Genomic DNA, 18,659 nt, shown 5'->3' on the forward strand with positions numbered 1-18,659 from the left:
AACCCACTGAACTCTGTCCCAAGGGTCACTTGTTACATTGAGTACCTATCCTAAAAATCAGCACAAACTCAGTTATAGCAGGACATTTACAATAATATAGCCTGATTATCAGCCATCTGTTCTAACAGTCAGAAGCTCAGGGGGCTTGGGGAGGTAGGTTTGGTTTGGGGGTTTTGGGTGTTTGGGGCTTTTTTTTTTTTTTGGGGGGGGAGGGGGGGCGGGCAGGGTTCTTTTTAAAGTTGTAACTACAAGGCAGGCATTTGCACTACATTCCTGCTGTTTCTGGATCTTTCTTTCAAAGTTACAGATGCAAAAACATCCTGGAAAACCTAAACCAAAGTTCTTTTGAAAAATTCAGAGTTTCATCCAAATAGAACCACGACCAAATAAAGCCATAAAATCAGGAACTGCTCCAAGTACACTGTGATGAGCCCTCAGTTTAACCGAGTTTGAAATGAATTCTAACACACAAATAAATCCTGTGTACCTTTTGGGTTTTCTGGCAAACACATTGCACAGTCTTAGTTATTACTCATATGGGAGTTTTGCCACATTAATGGAACTAACATGCTGCATCTCTTTTGCTAGCATAAGTTCTTAAATTATTTTAAAGGTTCCTGTATCTCAGTTCTGCTTTCCGTGTTAAAGCTGGCATATCTAGCAGCAGTGGCTCATTGCGGAGGGCACACGCCATTTCAGCATTGGCTTGGAAAAATGCGTTGCTTGGGATGCAAATGTTCTGCATTTGAACATACCATTGAAATAAATATAACCGAAATAAATATTTATCAACTCAGCTATAACTATTTCCATTTAACAGCGGACAGTGCTGGACAACAGACAGGAATGTTAATGACTCAACTATTCATTCTTTTTATATGCCTCATTTGATTGATGAACGTCACATCAAATATACATCTGTGGGACTTGTAAGTCTCACCTGCCCAGTACAGTAGGGAAATCTGTTGCTTATGTTAATTTTACCAGCAGAAAACTACATCCCATTCTCTCTGCAAGGTAAAGAGCTACGTTTTTTTCAAAAATGACAATTTAGATTCTTCTTACGTCACTGGTTCCCAGAGGTAAAGAAACTGTAGCCTCAAGGGATCTGAAGTGTGACTCTGAATTTTGAGACGCTTGTAGTAGCACCTTCACTTTTCTTCTGCAGCCCTCCCAGTTCCACCCAGGACAAGACTACTTTTTATCAGTTTCAGTGAGGTTCCATGCCAAAATAACATTTCCCAGCATCTACTGTGCCTGCTGCCTTGTCTGAAATAACTTTTAATAAACTGACCTCATCATTACCCAACAGCAAAACTTCTCTATTACTTTCTGTGCCATAACATGGTAGATGTTCCCCTTAACAGATTTTATCAGTGATGTAATTTCCTAGTACAAAACTGCTTCACACATTCATGAATGTCTGGGGTGGGGGGGGACAGGCAGAGATAAATTGTCTGAGATCAGCACTAAACCTTGCCTCATCTCCCAGGGGTGATGAATCATGCACCCTGCTCAGAATAAACACGTCCTCAGCAAAGGGGACTGTTGGATGGATTAGATGGAAAACACCCTAACTGGAGGATTTTGTTTGTCTGTAGATGCCAGCCCAATGCATAAATAGAAAAAAGAAACTAAGTCACTGCTCTGTGATTAAGTTGCTGTCCCGAGAATATCTCAATCCCTCTTACTAAAAACAGGTTCATTTTTTCCCCTTTGTAATCCAGTTTTTAAAGTATTCATCTTATCATTTATCTTTGCACTGTGAACCTCTCATTGCTCTCCACGATATAGCTAATAGCCAGTTACTACCTAGAAATGCGTATTTTGCACAAACATCCACTTTATTTTTGGATGGCTTAAAGAAGAAGATATGCCAATGGCAAGGGAGGGGAGGAGAGAGAAAAAAAATTGGAGAGGGGAGCCAAGACTGAAATGGGGTCAGCGGCAGGAAGTGAAGCAGGGTGGGGAGAGCTGAGCTCCGCAACGGGAGGGAACAGCAAACTGGCTGGAGCCAGCAAAGCATCATGAGAAGGAGACAGGACAGCATAAAGCAATGAGCATGCTGCGCTCTGGGTCATGTGAGAAAGCCACAGGGAAGACTTTATAGTACCATTAAAACAGAATATTTTAAATATTTGAAAACTGGACTAGGGTAGAATGATAATACTGCAAATAAACTGAGTACCGATCCACAAGTCATTTCTTACTTCTCATCTGCTCCAAGAAAAGTCAAAAGGTCTTGCAAGTGAGACTGCACGATTTATACACAACTCTAAGCAACTCTTATGACTTCCTTCTGGGGAAAAGCTAGCATGCCAGCTGAAAAGTGCAACAGGTGAAGACCCCTTGAAACTTCATACAGCAAAGAGCAGTTACCTGTTTATGTACTGCACCTGTACTCCATAAACCACAGTAGCTTTTTTTATAAGTTTCTGATAATTTTTTATTACACTGTGTTGATAATGTTCTGTAAAATACTCTGTGGGGGTCTTTGTAGTCTTTATCAGTTCTGAATCCTGGAGAAGGATCTTTTTGTGCTTGAACAGGGCTGTTAGAGATCAACTGGAAGCCTCAGTATGTTGTCACTAAATAACTCTCCTTAAAGACAAGTGTTCTCACAGGAGGATCCTCCAGTTTCAAGACTACTTCCTTACTTCACCTAAAAAGCAAACAATAACCTATCTTCTCAGACGGAATGCTTGTTTTTCTGGTAAAATAATTAACCTTTCCACAGGTCTAGTTCACATATCACAATTTGAAAACAAAATATGATTAACCTTTCACCACTTCTGGATGTTTTGGCTTGCTTGTTCATAGAAGTACCTCACGCCTTCGCTATATGAACTTCACCCATACATCCAAGGACTCAGTCTGGACACCAGAGAAGGCCAACAAATTCAGCATACAGCTCTCTGTACATGCCAAAAAGAGCCCTCCAGCACTCAGAAGAAACCTGGGGTTTTGTCCCAGTGCTCCTTTGAGTAAAATGTACAGCTGGAGGCTGCCTGAGGATCGCATACACCCTGATTTTATAAAGTGTCTTCCTACATTTAGTAAGCCACAGAACAGTTAAAAGGGTCATTTAATTACCCAGCCCTGGGAATTGCCCTTTTAAACAAGTTCATGGCCATAAAATGCTATTCTACCAATGACTCTGTAGTATTCAAACAAGGCCACAGAAAAGTTCAGCATTTGCCAAAAACTTGTTTTTGGAGAGATCCATTTAATTTTCTACTTAAAGGCAACATTAGTAACTTCAGAAAGTCCAGGCAGGGTCGGAGGCAACAAATCAGCTACTTTTTACTGAATTTGAAGCTCATTATTACTGGGATCTTTTCAGAATTATTTCAAATTTTAGAAGCCATATTAAATCCAGTTAACTACTCTTTGTGTTCTGGAAACATGTGGACAGGTTGGGCTGACATGCCAATGACTTCTGGAGAAGTAGTCCATGCTCAGCCTGTATGACACTTGCTGGGTCTTTTACACTGGAAGAAAGATGGTATAGCCATAGCAATTTAAAAGCCCTATTAGCTGAGCTCTGCAACAGCAGCTATCAATAGATTTGGAAGATTAAGGGTTTATTGTCCTTTTTGTCTTCTCTTTCCTTCTGTTAAACAGGTAAGTGCTTCAAGTTCACAGTTTGGTTGTGAAATAACAGAGGCTTGCCATGGCAGCATCACTTAATAAAGCTACCATATTTCCATCATCTGAAAAAAGTGCATTTGGTGTTCTGCTGTTCGGGCAAGCAAAAAGGTCACGTCATATATTCTATGACACAGTACTTGCTGCAAGAGATATGCAACAGCGTTTGAGAAGAAAGGAAGCTATTTAGAGATATCACAGTGAAACTAGACAAGAAGTTACAATCCAGTTACTGCGGCATCTTACTTGCAAGTCCAGGGCAGCTGAAAATATGTTTGGAGAGCTCAGAAAAATGTCACTTGTCTTAGAGATACCACTCCTCCTCCAGCTCAAATACATTCAGCTGTGGCACATCATCTCTCATCTCACATCCACCAAAACATAAGACACGGAAACATATTTATACTTACACATGCTACCTTCAGCTACCCATCATTCAGTGTCCTGTACCTGTCTGAAAGTAACTAATGATGGACACTCATTTCTATGAGATGGCAGGATCCTTTTCAGTGAAGTTTAAGCTGTATTTTTCCCTATAAGTCCCAGTTGCCAAAGCAATGCATGGGCTGATCAAATGAACGAAACGTTCTGAGGGCAATTTAGCGCTTGGTTGCTCTGCCTTATGTATTTGGAATTTCCAGAAAAGTGGTTCATTCCCAACTGGATAGTGCTAGAAAATGGGTTTCTACACTGGCCCCTCAGCAGCAGATCTTATAAATGCCAAGAAATGTCTAACTGACCAGTTGCATTGTCTGGAATCACCTGATTCAATCTGAAACAGGCGAAGAAACTGCTCAGTTTCTTTGACAGTCTCATGTTTTTGAGAAAATGGTTTCCTACCTTTGTTCAAAGTTGCTCAGACAGAGGCAGTGAAACGCCCAGTATAACATTCCCAACTGGTAGAATATTCTAGGTTGAAAAATATGCAGTAGGTTATAGCTGAAATCTGAGTCTGTCAATTTTGCATAACCATTTCTTAACATACTCTGATGTGTTTTGCAGGCTGTGGTTTGTTAAACAGATAACCTGTTTAAGGAATGCCAGGCCAGGACTCAAGGTTAAGCAGAAGGTTCACTCTAGGACCATTACAACATCCAGAGATGCTAGAGTAGAACATGAGGCTGCATGATGTTAAGTAGCCAAGAACAACAACAGCCACCCAGATGAGTGAAAAGGTGGATTTTGTTTCCCTTGCTGAAATAATACTGTGTACGAAAGGAACTGGATATAGTAATGAGGGAGAAACACAGAAAGCTTTAGTGGACCTGGACTCCCAAAGCCATTTCCTAAGATAAGCCTGCACAGAGCTTGAAAGGGGCCTCACAGAGAGACATTCAAATCTACTGTAGCAAGAGGGAATCCAGGCTAAACACAGGCTTTGAAAGGGGTCAAAGAGTAGGAAAAACTTCATGACCAGCATCGACCTACGTCCTTACTCTGAGACTACCAAGACAAGGGAGATCCAGTTACCTACCTTGGAGCACAAACTCGCTGCTGCACAGAAGGCAGCTAATAACTTCCTATTTCATGTAGGAAGGAAAGCTCTCCAGACTTAGAGGGTGGCCCAAAGAGTGGGATTTTGAAGGATCAGGCAGAGGACACTGATAAAAATGGTATCCAGGCTGGACTGACCACTGCTCCCAACTCCTGCACCTTAAAATTTCATCATACTGTTTATTCCCTTTCCTTTCCTGCTCATTATAGCAGGGTAATGGAAAAGAAAAAGTTTTCAAATTGCACCTCTGCTTGCAAATTCTGTGCCAGGACAGTTGCTTTGCCAGGGCGGTTGTTCTCACTGAGCCCTCCTGACACGCTCAGTCAGCAAACATGCCCAAGCAGAGCTACAAGCAGAGCCTGTGTTTGGCAGCGGGGAGCTAAAGATAGTTGTGCCCCTCCTCTCCTTGCTTTCTGAGTTCAGTCTTTTTGCTGACCAGTGTTGATCAGATGGGCCCTAGATTTTAATAGCTATGTGAAAAGGAGAAGGGATGTGCTTGTGCTGAACAGTAAACCCACCTCAGGTTGGAACATACCAAGAGTTATCCATTTGAAAAACAAAACAAAAACCCTGGATGCTTTACACCAATGGAAGCTGCAGAGTGGTTCACACTGGAACTGTGCATGCACACACACACACACACCCCCACCCCCCAGGCTTCACAGTGCAAGTGAAGGGGCTTATTAGAGATGAAAGAGGACCTCACATCACCCCTTATAAGGGACCATTGTCTCTCTTTCTGCTACAGTGTTCTGTGAAGCTGTGGGAAACAAATGACCTCCGAGCCACAGCGCTGTGTGCAACTGCAAAAGAAAAGGAAGGAGGAGGGGGAAGCAGTTTTGTGGGAGCGCCAGCGTCCCCGATGTCCCACCTTCCAACCCTATCCCCACCGTGCCAACCCTGCGCACAGCACAGAGGTGTTTCTCATGCCTCCAGCTCCTGCTGCAGCCCAGTCAGCAACAAAACTGGAATCTCAGCAGAGAGAGCAAGGCACCCTTCCCCATCAGCATGAGGGGTTTTCCCACCTGGCTTCCCAGCTGGTTACTCAAGCTTAATGGTTGAAGGTGTGCTCCAGACCTCCTGCTTTTGATTTGTACTTTTTCATACCATTAATAAGAAACAAAAAATGCTGCTTCAGTTGGAAGAAAGGCAGACAGGGATCAAACAACAGAGCAACCAACAAGAAGTAAATGAAGCACTGAGGAAAAGGGAGAGAAAGAAGGATGGGTGTATCACACAAAGAGAAAAGTATCTATAGCTGATGCTTATCCCATGTCCATTACTGAGTTTCTGGTCATGAGAGATCTGGGAGGAGCAAAGATGAGTTAAACAGTACTCAAGCACACACACTCCCCAAAGCCTGCTGAGCTACTTTGAATACAAAAAACACACTAATTTATTATTTCTGGTCTTCTCTTCTTATTTGCTCGCTCCTCATAACTTTTGTTCCAGTCATTTGATCAATCTTTACACTTTTCACCTGAATAGAAGACCATCCCCTATTATATTCAGCAATGCTCGGGAGAGCAAGACTGGTATTTGTGACCTCCAGGATAAACTGTTGATTCCACCAGGAAGTGAAGTCTAGCATTTTTGTGAAGACTATTGGTTCAGGAATATAAATTTCTCTTAGCTCATTAATGCAAAACTGTGTTTTCCACTCAGCATCTGGTTCAAGATTTGAGAAACCAGGATTGCAGTCTGTAGCGCTCTCCATCCTGGCTCAATATACCAGGCTTTCTCAAAAGGGCTTGGGTCAGTTTTCTGTCATCTTCTCTCTCCTGACTTTTTTGCCCCATGTGCCTACGTTCTCTTTCTTTTTTCCCCAGCGCATATGCAGAAACACATCAAAATGTTAGTTCAGATCTACTATAAAACAAAGTTAGGCAATCCGACAGAAGATGACAACTTTTTCCTAGCAATAGAGAACGTTACTCATGAATAGAGGGGCATTTTCCAGTATGAACACTTGTGTGATAGCACTTGCTTAGTGGTTAAACAGATTGTGTGAGCTTCTCTCCATATTTCACTTCAGCTTTGTAGAGGCCCTTCCCTACTGCTGGCCTGCTTGGAGCTGTTGCTGAGAATTACAAGGTGTGCCACAAGAACAAGACCAGTTGCTCATTTCTTTAGAAGTGAATTATGGTGTGCCTCATAAGGAGTCACACTGAAACATATACTGGCGAAGATTTCTGTGTTCATGCACTGGTATGAGGATCAGCTAGCAAAGGAGGAGCAGGTGAGCAGCTCCTGACTTGAAAAGGCAAAGAAGTGTATCTCAATGAGGAGCAACTGCCCAGTTCATCCTCCTCCTGATCATAGCCTAGTAATGATAGTATACTTGCCTGTTGTATTTTGAAACATGGGCTTCTGAGCCATTCCTTTGGCTTCCTTGCTTTTTGGAAAGAAACATTTGCAATACACTTTGCAATCTCTGCCATTCCTGTCCACAAAGCTTCCATAAGAAATGGCTACATGAGCTACGAAAACAGGATTCTACCACGATGTTTCTCCTCTTCTACAAACACAGAGCTTAAAAGAGCTAATACACTAGAAAAATCCACTAGAAGTGACCCAGCAGCAGGCATGGGAGGCTTTAACTTGACTTGAACGGAGCACAGGCTCTTTTCTTGTAGCCAGGTAACATAAGCCAGTTTAGTTAATGGTGTCTTCCTGGTTCCACCAGGAATTCCAGGGCAAATTTGAAGACTTATGTCTTCAGAAAAATTTTAGATACTCTCACAGATGCTTCCCTGAAGTAAGAAAAGCCGATGGAGACCACAAAAGGCATGTAAACACTCACTGGAGCTGGTCTACAGATGGATGGACGACATCAATCCAGCCAGTTAAAAAAAGAAAATAGCATCACCATCAGGAGCTGGGTACCAGTCTCAAAGATTCACCATGATAGTCCCGCTAAAAGGAACACAGATTCTCCACATTCCATCATTGTGAGTGGTGCTGCAGACATTAAGAACCACTAAAAATTTGTTTTCCCACGAGGTTACCTCAAGTAGATCACTGCTAAAAGACTTGGTAAGTGGCAACCTGTAGACACTGTGTTTTGATTTCATATGGTATCTGCTTCCTCTGGTATTCCCTTGCCAAGGTAGCACATAATCCTTTTCAATAAAGAAGCACTGTTCAGGCAATTCCCAAGCCAGCAGCTAAAGGAAAAAATAATAACCCTTAGCAAAGAATACACAAACAACTATCTACAATCTAAAAGAAAATCCACTTAGATACAAAGTAAACAGGAAACTGAAGTGTCTTGAGTTTAAATGAGAGAAAGCTGCTGATGAGTTCTGCCTCTCTGGAGAATAAAAGCATTTCGGTCTTATGGCCACTGGCAGTGAAGATCTTTTTTATTCTGTCTCCTCAAAAGCTTAAGCCTGTGATCACTAACCAGTGAGCATGAGGGAAGATTAATTCCCTCATCATTAAGTTCTTCAGTCTTTTACCCTGAATACAAGTTCAAAATTGCACACAGCATCTTTACACAAAAAGCAGTCCTTGGGTTTCATAATCTAGGCTACCCTTCCACGGCAAGTACAGTTTATTACACAGAGGAACGCCAAAAGTTAAGTGGGTAAGTTTATACAGACATACCACACTATTTGTATTGGATTGATTAAGAATCCAGCAAATGAAAACAATAACTCTAAAGAAAACAATCTAAGAACAGTGTGTTCTTTATGTATTTGTAATTTTGGTTCCTAAAAAGACACACTTTCAAGAGTTGAATATGTAATTGTTTTCAAAACTTAAAAATGAGCAGTAATGAGTAAGGCAATTGGCCTAAATAGTCTTTTCCAGCTGAACTTTATGTACAATTTCTATTTAATTTTAAATCCCTGACTTCCATGAGTTTTTCAAATCTCTTTTATAGGAAAACATCACAGTTGATACTGATTTCTATATTTCGTGTAATACGACTCAAAAAGGTTGAATATGTAATTTTCAAATAATTAAAAGAACCCCATTTCTGTTGAAGGGAATGTTGCAGTTGTCACTGATACAGTATGAGGATTGCAAGACAATTCCTACTGACTGGGTCCCAGTAGATTCAACACCGAATTTTACTGTCAAAATTGCCTTTACCTTCAAAAAAGGAAGAAATTCAAACAATACAAGGTAAATTAAATTATGATGTGATTATAAAAGTAAAGGAGACTAACCAAAAGAAAATTGATCAATAAAACAACACAGAAGCAAATAGTTTCCCATTTGATTGCTAGTTATCCTTTCAAAATTACTAAGATGTAAATCCTTCAAGAATTTTGCTCGAAGTGTTGTTAAACTAACATCTACAAACAAGAAACAGCTGAGAATCAGCAAGTCAGCCCTCCTCTGAATGTTATTGAAAGGATATGCTCAAAATTAGAAGGATTGAATCACACAATGAAGTACAGGTCCTGGGAGAATTTACAGGTATTTTGACAAAAAGCATCCACCTCAAGACATGAAGGCCTAGATAATATCTGCACAGCGCATAGTAGTTTTTCCCACTGAGCAGCTGAGGAAGCCGAGACTGATGATCACAGTTCCCAACTGTGTAGTTTTCTCCTTGTTCTGATGGAGACATACATGGCTTCACTCACTTTTTTAACCTCATCAAATTCTTGTGGCTGACAGCTAGAGAAGTACCTGAATTTATGCTTCCTGGTCCTCTTCATACCCTTGCTCACTGTGAAACCCTGCAGCTGCCCCACTGGAGCCACACTGACTTTCTGCGCAGCTCCCTATTGCTCTTGTGGAGATTCAGGTGAAGGTTAGGATACAGTTGTCTGAGGTGAAAGAGCACCCTGCAGCAAATAACACAGCCAACATGTATCACAAATAGCATTTAGTGAATCAACAGCCATACCTGGCAGACAAAAATCAGTTCTCCAGTATCAGTGGTAGTCACTGGCTTAGCACTGATTGGAAATTGGTAGACTTCTTTTTCCCCATCGCTCTGACAAAACAACTTGTTATGCATATGAAACTACTACTCCCTTCTTCCTCCCTACTGCATTTCATATACAGGATATTTCTGGAATCATGAAAACAAAGACCAGATTTTATATGCTTTACTCACAGGTAATCTCTGTGAATGAGTCAAGCAACTTCTGACTCTGTTTGGATAAGCTAGAATCAGAACACCTTAAAAACAATGCAAGCTTCTAAAGCTTCCATAACTGCTGCAAAGGCTATTTCATTTCTTCTAGTCCTGGTTATTCATAATGAGCTAAAACTTCCAAGGCTTTTTGACACAGTCAGAAATCCAGTGATGCAAAATCATTGCTTTAAGAAAACTAGGGTATGAAAGTGATGGGGAAATTCTAAGCAATACAGATTTTTATACTGTCTGTGAATTATAACTTTGTTCTGTTCTTTTTCACCTTTATGCATCTGCACAATTGGAGTCATCTAGGACATACCACAGGAGTGATTTGTTCTTCCATCCCCAGTCAAAGAAAGCAAAAAAACCCTACCCCAGACTGAACTTTCTCCAGAAAACAAGTTCTTATGACGTTTGCAGCCTAATATTTTAGATATAAGATTAAGACAAGCTTTCACTTATAAAAGCATTCATCTGCAACAAATATATATCTTCTGAATGTATCCTGTAATTATAAATGTCAGATAATTGTTATCTGTACTTATCAGTCTTAATAAGACTAAAGGTACAACTGGGTAGGATTACAAACTCACTCATAGAGAGGAACAAGTGTCTTTCAAGCAGGGAACCACTGGCCCCCGTGTCCTGGATCTCAGCACAAGTGTGGTCAGTCAGCCTTACCACTACAACAGAAGCAGTTGGTCAGAGGGGGAATGAGGAGCAGGTAAACATGAATGCGTTGATCCTTGGCTCCCAGCCATACAACTCAATAAGTTATTTTCTGAAGCAATGAAGAAATGGTAATCCATAGCTCAAATAAGCCAACGTTACACTGTTACACGATCATTCTGCCAACGCATAGAAGAAAGAAAAACTTCAGCTTAACGATGCATCTTCAACTTTCAGTGCTATCTCTGGCTACTCCTGAAGCACAACTTACAACTTGTCCCCTGCTTAAGGCTGGGCTTTAATTTATAATTATGCAAAATAAGTTGATGCTAGGACTAGAATTACAATAAGCACAATCCATGTTTTCTCAAAGGCTCTCCAGCAAGAGCTCCTAACCTAGAAACCTAAAATTACATTGGCAATCATCAGACTTAACCTTTAAAAACTCAGCCTTCCTAAAGTGAAGTCAGATGCACATCTGTGATTATCAGCACAACCCTGATGTTGGCTACACTATAAAATGATCCCAGTGCTGGCTACAGCACGAGTCTGCCCATAGTTCCTTATTCTGGTATTATTGGCATGCAATTTGTTGGACAGATTCTGTAATCCACAGATGAAGGTAGTTGTAGGTTTTGAGTTTATCCAGCATTAACAGCCCCTAATAACTTACTTCAGTGCAGACATAACAAATGGAAATGGCTTTAAATTATCCTTCCCCTGAGACATAATTTTGTAAGAGAACAAACTCTATATGTACAAAGAGAGATTTCCAATGTAAACATGCAGTGGAAGCTAAAAGCTGCAGTCAGATTTAGGGCAAAGCAAGGGACACAATTTCAAAGGCACTGATTTCTTTCCAGTTCACAATATATATATTCTCTTCTGCTGACTTTTCTGCCCTTTGTGCTCAGAAGACCATGTATATTAAAGAAGTCACTTTTTAAATTTTTGAGACCTTAATGGGCTTTGTCTCATTCTTCCCCTCACACAACTACTCTGGCTGGGATGCAGGATCTACAATCACTATGATGGGCTACTTGCAAGCACCAGAGTCATTACCAGCATCTGACTATCAGCATTTTAAATGATCCTTTATGTTTTCAGAAGATAGACTGTAGAGTTTTGACTAACTTATTAGCTAATTTGAAATTCTTAAACTGCAAGTTATAAAGATAATGTGTAATAACTCAAGTATGGAGGATTCTTTGTCGTCTTCTTTCTCAGGATTAAGGTAATATCAGGCCTGATTTTGTACTTGATGAGATGCCAAGCAGAGTCAGAGAGAAAAAGCGCTTTACAGAGAGGAATCAAATGCCAGTGCTAGCAAAACCTGTGCCTATGAACTATAATATTTTTAACCACTGACTTCTTAGGACTCTGACAAATATACCTATGAAGACATTCTATCGCAACCAGTATTATTTGGAGGTTTGACCTCATCACCTCTCATCAAAACACTATACCACATCTAAGTTCAACAGAAAGCTTCTAGCCATTTTGCACAACACTATATTGACTTATTTCAAAACTGAAGTTTAGATGCCTAATGGTTAGTCAGTTTTGTTGGTCTGTCTTTTCAACGGAGACACTCTTTCTAAACATTGCTAATGTGCAATGCTGAACCAGCGCCCTAAAAGAGTAGATGAACTATCTATTTTAAGAATAAATCTATTAACCTAGACAACAAAAATGTTCTCCATCATCCGAGGCCTATCGTTTCAGACCATCATGTTTAAATAGAAACAATCTGTATTTAAACATTCTCTGTAATGAACAAATTTAAGGATTCAAAATTAAATAAAAGCTAAGCAGAAACAAAAAAGATACAAATGGCAAACCCATGAAGAAAAGAAGGATGCTTTTCTAACAAGCTAACATTTGTACGCAAAGATTACATACTGTAAAGTGGCAGAAAAGCTGTCATTACCAACATTTATAATCCAGCAAAGCAAAACAATAGCCTGGCATGTACAAAGGATTAATTCTGTGATAGTCATAAATGTTTGTATGTGATGCAGCTTTCTATCTCGTACTCTAGATATTATGTGCTGATGTTATACTAGCTTTGTTACTAGCCCTGATACTACACTGGCTAGTAAAACCAGATCTAATCACATGAGAAAGTTCCTTTAGAAGGGTTATTTTGCTTCATCTACCCTCTAATATTATTTCTCTTTTAAAGGTTCCCCCCAGACCTCATACAATAAGGGAAATAATCCATTGCTCTCATATTCTTTAGGATATACAAGTCACTCCCTCAGCAACATTTACCACATACAATTTGCCACCCACCCCAACCCTGATCTGTTGTGTTTTAGAAGGATGCTGCTTCTGACATATAACCCACAAAAAGAAATTTCAAAGCCATCATGCTTTTTGAAAGACCATGACAGAGGAGTCATTGGCTTAGGAAGTTTTTTCACTATCTCATTAGAAAGCTTCATGTTTTAATCCTAGGACGGCAAATATCACAAGAGGCAAGATGTGAACTGCTTAATGTGTTCAATTAAAGAACAATTGACAATGCCTGAAATTTCCATGTTGCGAACACTTACATATCAAAAATTTTGTACCCATATTCTCTCATAACTATGACTAGAGTCCCCATCTTCAAATTCTAACCTAGTCAAACACACCTAAAGCTACTGGTACACAGATTTTGGCTTTAAAGACCAGTTTGTTTATTTGTTGGTTTGGTATTTTTTTTAAAAAATCAATTATTTAATGAACGGTTGACGAAAGGCTAGTCTGCAATCTTCCCAAGTAAAATATTTTACTATTAGATGAAAAAAGATCTGATAATCGTAACAACTCCAAAGAAAAACATAAAAGGAATGATGATTCATCCAAGCTGCCCCAACAGATCAATTGTAAAAGACTCTGAGTATGTGGTTATCAATAAATCCATCTGCATGTATACACATATGCACAGGCACAAAGATATCTATCTCTTCTATTATATACTGAATCACCTTTGTGTTTGTTTCGGAAAGAGAGGTGGAATGTGAAAGTTAACAGCTGTTTCAGACATTTATCTCCTGGATAATGTGTCTTCTGAAAGGAAACCATGCATTAAAATTTGGTACTCCTGTCCTGTGAAGAAACCTAACTTAAGAAGTACAGAAATGGGATTTAAAATGATTTTAGATCAGCTGCAACAGCTAAGTAAAAGGTTTTTACAAATGTAAGCGGGGAGTTTGCTTTAATTTTACTAAATAACTTCCTTGGTTTTTTGTTTTTTGTTTTTCTTTTTCATTCTTCAACAGCCCAGGACACAAAATATTTGGAAAAACTACCTATACTAAGCATGTTCTCTGACAGTATATACATACAGCATTCTGCAAAGTGCACGGCTTTGTCATCTGCAACTTCACCTGCTTCACTTCCTGACAAGGTTTGAGCACAGGAAGTTCCAGCTAAACATGAGAAAAAACTTCTCTACTGTGCAGGTGCCAGAGCAGCGGCACAGGCTGCCCAGAGAGGCTGTGGGGTCCCTTCCCTGGAGACATTCACACCCCGCCTGGACGCGGTCCTGTGCCCCCTGCTCTAGGTGTGCCTGCTCACGCAGGGGGGTTGGACATGATGATCTCCAGAGGTGCCTTCCAACCCCTGCCATTCTGTGATTCTGTGATCCCTCAAGACAAGGATGATGATGTGTTTCTGTATGGAACTGTTTATAGCACTATCAGGTATAAACAAATATAAAATAATAATAGAAATAATAATAGACCTGGACAGCACTTGCACTGAGCACAGTCTGTAACACAGCCAAGCTAGTAACTGAACATTTGAAACTATCCTCCCTGAGATGGAGGAGGCCATTGCATGCACTGGGAAATAAATCCACTCTGCAATTTCAGTAATAAAAGATTATGAAGATGAGCAGGGAGAGAGCAGCAACCAAAGAAAACAGAAAGATCCATTATCGTTTCAGTTGGAATTCAGCCAAAAGGAAGCTGAAACCACCACTTCACCATGAGATACTCAGGAGAGACAGTTATTTCTGGAGGAACTGAAGTTATACAAGAGCGTTTTGACAGATACCAGGAAACCAAATCCAAAAATGAGATGCTAATTCACAGTAAGACACAGTGACAGCCACTGCTTACTGACTCTTCTGCCTCATTGCCAAATGTAGCAAGAACATGCCATTTGCAAGACAGATAACTCCTTCCTTCTGAAGGCACAAAAATCACAGGCAAAGGCCACTTTCAATCTGAATCCCATTTCCAAACATATCAGGGTTTGGGCGTGTTGGGAGAGAAGTGTTGAGAAAGAAGTACCCGGTTCCTCTTGAGTGGCCAGAGGAGAATCCCTTCACCTCTCATTTGTGATCCTTCACTTCCTCCTCCTGAATAACCTTGATCTGTCTTTTGTTACGAGGTACTTATTGAAAAAAAAACCACAATACAGTAACGCCTGGTGAATAAGAATCTTGCCTCCCCCCCCCAGTAAAAATCTTAATTCACAGAACAGAACATTTTAAAGGTTAACAACATTGTAAGCTGGTATTTTGTCATCGGCACTGAACGCAGCAGCGGCAACAGTAAGTCCCGCGGCCGGGCGCTAGGCTGGGGCGGACAAGGGGGTTCCCGGAGCCAGGGAAGCCCAAGGGAGCCTAGAACGGCCCGGCCCGGCAGCTCTCGCGAGGGAGGCTGACGCAGCCTGGGCATCGCCACGAGCAACCGCGGGAGATTTAAACGGCCCCAGGGAGCGCGAGCGACCGGGATGCGGCGCGGCAGTTTGCACAGCCAGGGCGAGCAGGGATGGTGCTGCATCCAGCTTGTAGACCCACAGCCCGGGAGGTTCTCTAGGTCTCTGCCAGGATGGTGGGCACTCGCCACAGAGCTAAAAGCATTGTTCCCATGGCGAAAGCCCCCCGAGAGGTCTGATGCATCCACCCAGATCGAGCTGGAGGCTTCACTACAGATGGTAGGTTGCAACATGTGCCCCAACCCCTCTCCTGGTGAGAAGGTAAGTACCTGCACAAGGTGTGCACAGGTTGATGATCTGCTGCGCCAGGTGGCTGAGTTGCAGGAGACAGTTAGAAGGCTGCGTAGTGTTAGTAGAACTGAGGTGGAGATAGACAGGCGGCCTCAGAACCACACTCCTGTAGCAGACACCACTGAGAAGGAGGAGGCACCTTGGACCCTGGTGACCTGCAAAAGCAGGGCTCTGCCTCAGCCCCCACCTTCCAGTATCACCACTCAAGGGTGATACTGGAAGGGATGTGAAGGGATACTGCAAGGGATGTGAAGCTTTAGAGTCTGCAGACGTCCACGAACAAGGTCCACAAGGTGCAGCTGTACCAGCAGCACAGAGTGGATACCCTAAAAAGAAGAGGCGAGTGCTCACAGTGGGTGACTCTCTGTTAAAAGGCACTGAGGCGCCCATCTGCCGGCCTGACAGGGCGTCACGAGAGGTTTGCTGTCTGCCAGGAGCTAAGATCCGAGACATCACTGAGAGGGTGCCACAATTTGTCAAAAGCTACTCTTCCATGTGGGCACAAATGACGCTGCAAGCCAGAGTCTGGGCAGAACTAAGCAAGACTATAAAGCTCTGGGAAAGCAAGTGAAAAATATTGGTGCCAAAGTTATCTTCTCCTCTATACTACCTGTTGGAAAACAATGGGTGACTAGAAATAGGCAAATAATACAAATCAGCTCCTGGCTATGTGGCTGGCATCAACGTGAGGGTTTTGGCTTTTATGACAACAGGACGTTCTTCAACAACCACAGGCTGCTAGGGAGGGATGGACTCCACCTGTCGGGAAGGGGCAAGGGAATCTCTGGCAGCAGGCTGGCAAGCTTGGTGAGGTGGTCTTTAAACTGAGGAACTCGGGGGGAGGGCGACAAACTGGCAATGCTAATGCCATCACACACAATGGGGGAATGCAACAGGACAACCTGAGCAGTGATAAAGGTGCCATGGTGGCCTCACGCAATGGCAACCAAGAGACCGACCACCTCAAGGGTTTGCACAGCTATAGTGGGTCCTCGTACAACCCTCCAGGGAAACCTGTCTGCTCAAGCACCTTTCTGAAATGCCTGTACACCAATAAACAGGAGTAACCAGGGGTCTGTGTGCGGTCACAGGGCCGTGATCTCATTGCAATCACAGAGACATGGTGGGACAGCTCGCATGACTGGAATGGGGTCATGGATGGCTACAGGCTTTTCAGGAAAGACAGACCAGCAAGGCGAGGTGGGAGAGTTGCTCTTTATGTGAGGGGAGCAACTGGAATGCATCGAGCTCTGCCTTGGAATGGAAGGAGAACAAGTTCAGAGCCTGTGGGTAAAAATTAAGGGACAGCCAAATATGGGTGACACTGTTGTGGGTGTTTGCTACAGGCCACCTGATCAGGAAGAGGAAGTTGATGAAGCCTTCTACAGACAGCTGGAAGTAGCCTCACAATCGCAGGCCCTGGTCCTCGTGGGGGACTTCAAACACCCTGATATTTGCTGGAAAAGCAACACGGCAAGCCATGCACAATCCAGAAGGTTCCTACAGAGCATCGAGGACAACTTTTTGATGCAGGTGGTGGAGGAGCCAACAAGGCGAGATGTGCTGCTCAACCTTATCCTAACAGACAAGGAAGGGCTGGTTGAGGATGTGAGGGTTGGGGGTAGCCTTGGCTGCAGTGACCATGAGATGGTCGAGTTCAGGATACTGCATGACAGAAGCAGGGTGACAAGTAGGATTACAACCCTGGACTTCAAGAGGGCCAACTTTGGCCTCTTCAAAGACCTGCTACGAGGGATCCCATGGGCTAGGGCTCTGGAAGGCAGGGGGGTCCAAGAGAGCCAGACAGTATTCAAGGACCACTTCCTCCAAGCTCAAGATCGGTGCATCCCCAGGAGGAAGAAGTCAGGCAGAGGAGCCAGGAGACCTGCATGGATGAGCAAAGATCTTCTAGAGAAACTCAGATGGAAGAAGGAGGTTCACAGTATGTGGAAAAGGGGACTGGCCACTTGGGAGGAATATAGGAATGTTGTCAAGGTGTGCAGAGATGCAACGAGGAAGGCCAAGGCCCACTTGGAATTAAATCTGGCCAGGGATGTCAAAGATAACAAGAAGGGCTTCTTTAAATACATCAGCAGTAAAAGGAAGACCGGGGATGCAGTGGGCCCACTGCTGAACAAGGAAGGGGTCCTGGTGATGCAGGACACAGAGAAGGCGGAGTTGCTGAATGCCTCTTTGCTTCAGTCTTCACTGCTAAGGCTGGCTCTCAGGCATCTCAGCCCCCAGAAGAGAGAGAAAAAATCTGAGGAAAGGAAGACTTACCATTGGTTGAGAAAGACTGGGTCAGAGATCACCTACGCAAACCTGATCCTCACAAATCCATGGGCCCCAATGGGATACACCTGTGAGTGCTGAAGGAGCTGGTGGATGTTCTTGCTGAGCCACTCTCCATTGTCTTTGAAAGGTCGTGGAGGACAGGAGAGGTGCTGGACAGCTGGACAGGTGGAGGACAGCTAATGTCACTCCCATCTTCAAAAAGGGCAAGAAGGAGGACTGGGGAAACTATACACCAGTCAGCCTCACCTCCATCCCCGGAAAGGTGATGGAGCAGTTCATCCTGGAGGTCATCTCCAGGCACGTAGAGGACAAGAAGGTTATCAGAAATAGCCAACATGGATTCACCAAGGGAAGACCATGCTTGACCAACCTGGTAGCCTTCTGTGATGGCATGACTGGCTGGGCAGATGAATGGAGAGCAGTGCATGTTGTCTATCTTGA

General features: G+C 42.6%; 1 protein-coding gene across 17 annotated transcripts in view; it reads right to left on the reverse strand.

The window, feature by feature from the left end:
- Positions 1 to 18,659, reverse strand: part of RAD51B (RAD51 paralog B) — a 473,504-nt gene that overhangs the window by 191,219 nt on the left and 263,626 nt on the right. For 2 of the 17 annotated variants that reach the window (XR_012662231.1, XR_012662230.1), the window contains exon 9: positions 9,791 to 9,948. The exons of the other annotated variants lie outside the window; for them this stretch is intronic. The gene's annotated coding sequence lies outside the window, so the exon portion shown is untranslated. The remainder of the gene's footprint in view (positions 1 to 9,790; positions 9,949 to 18,659) is intronic. 17 annotated transcript variants of the gene reach the window in all.

The sequence above is a fragment of the Phalacrocorax aristotelis genome, chromosome 9 (assembly GCF_949628215.1).
Source record: "Phalacrocorax aristotelis chromosome 9, bGulAri2.1, whole genome shotgun sequence".
Taxonomy (NCBI): Eukaryota; Metazoa; Chordata; class Aves; order Suliformes; family Phalacrocoracidae; genus Phalacrocorax; species Phalacrocorax aristotelis.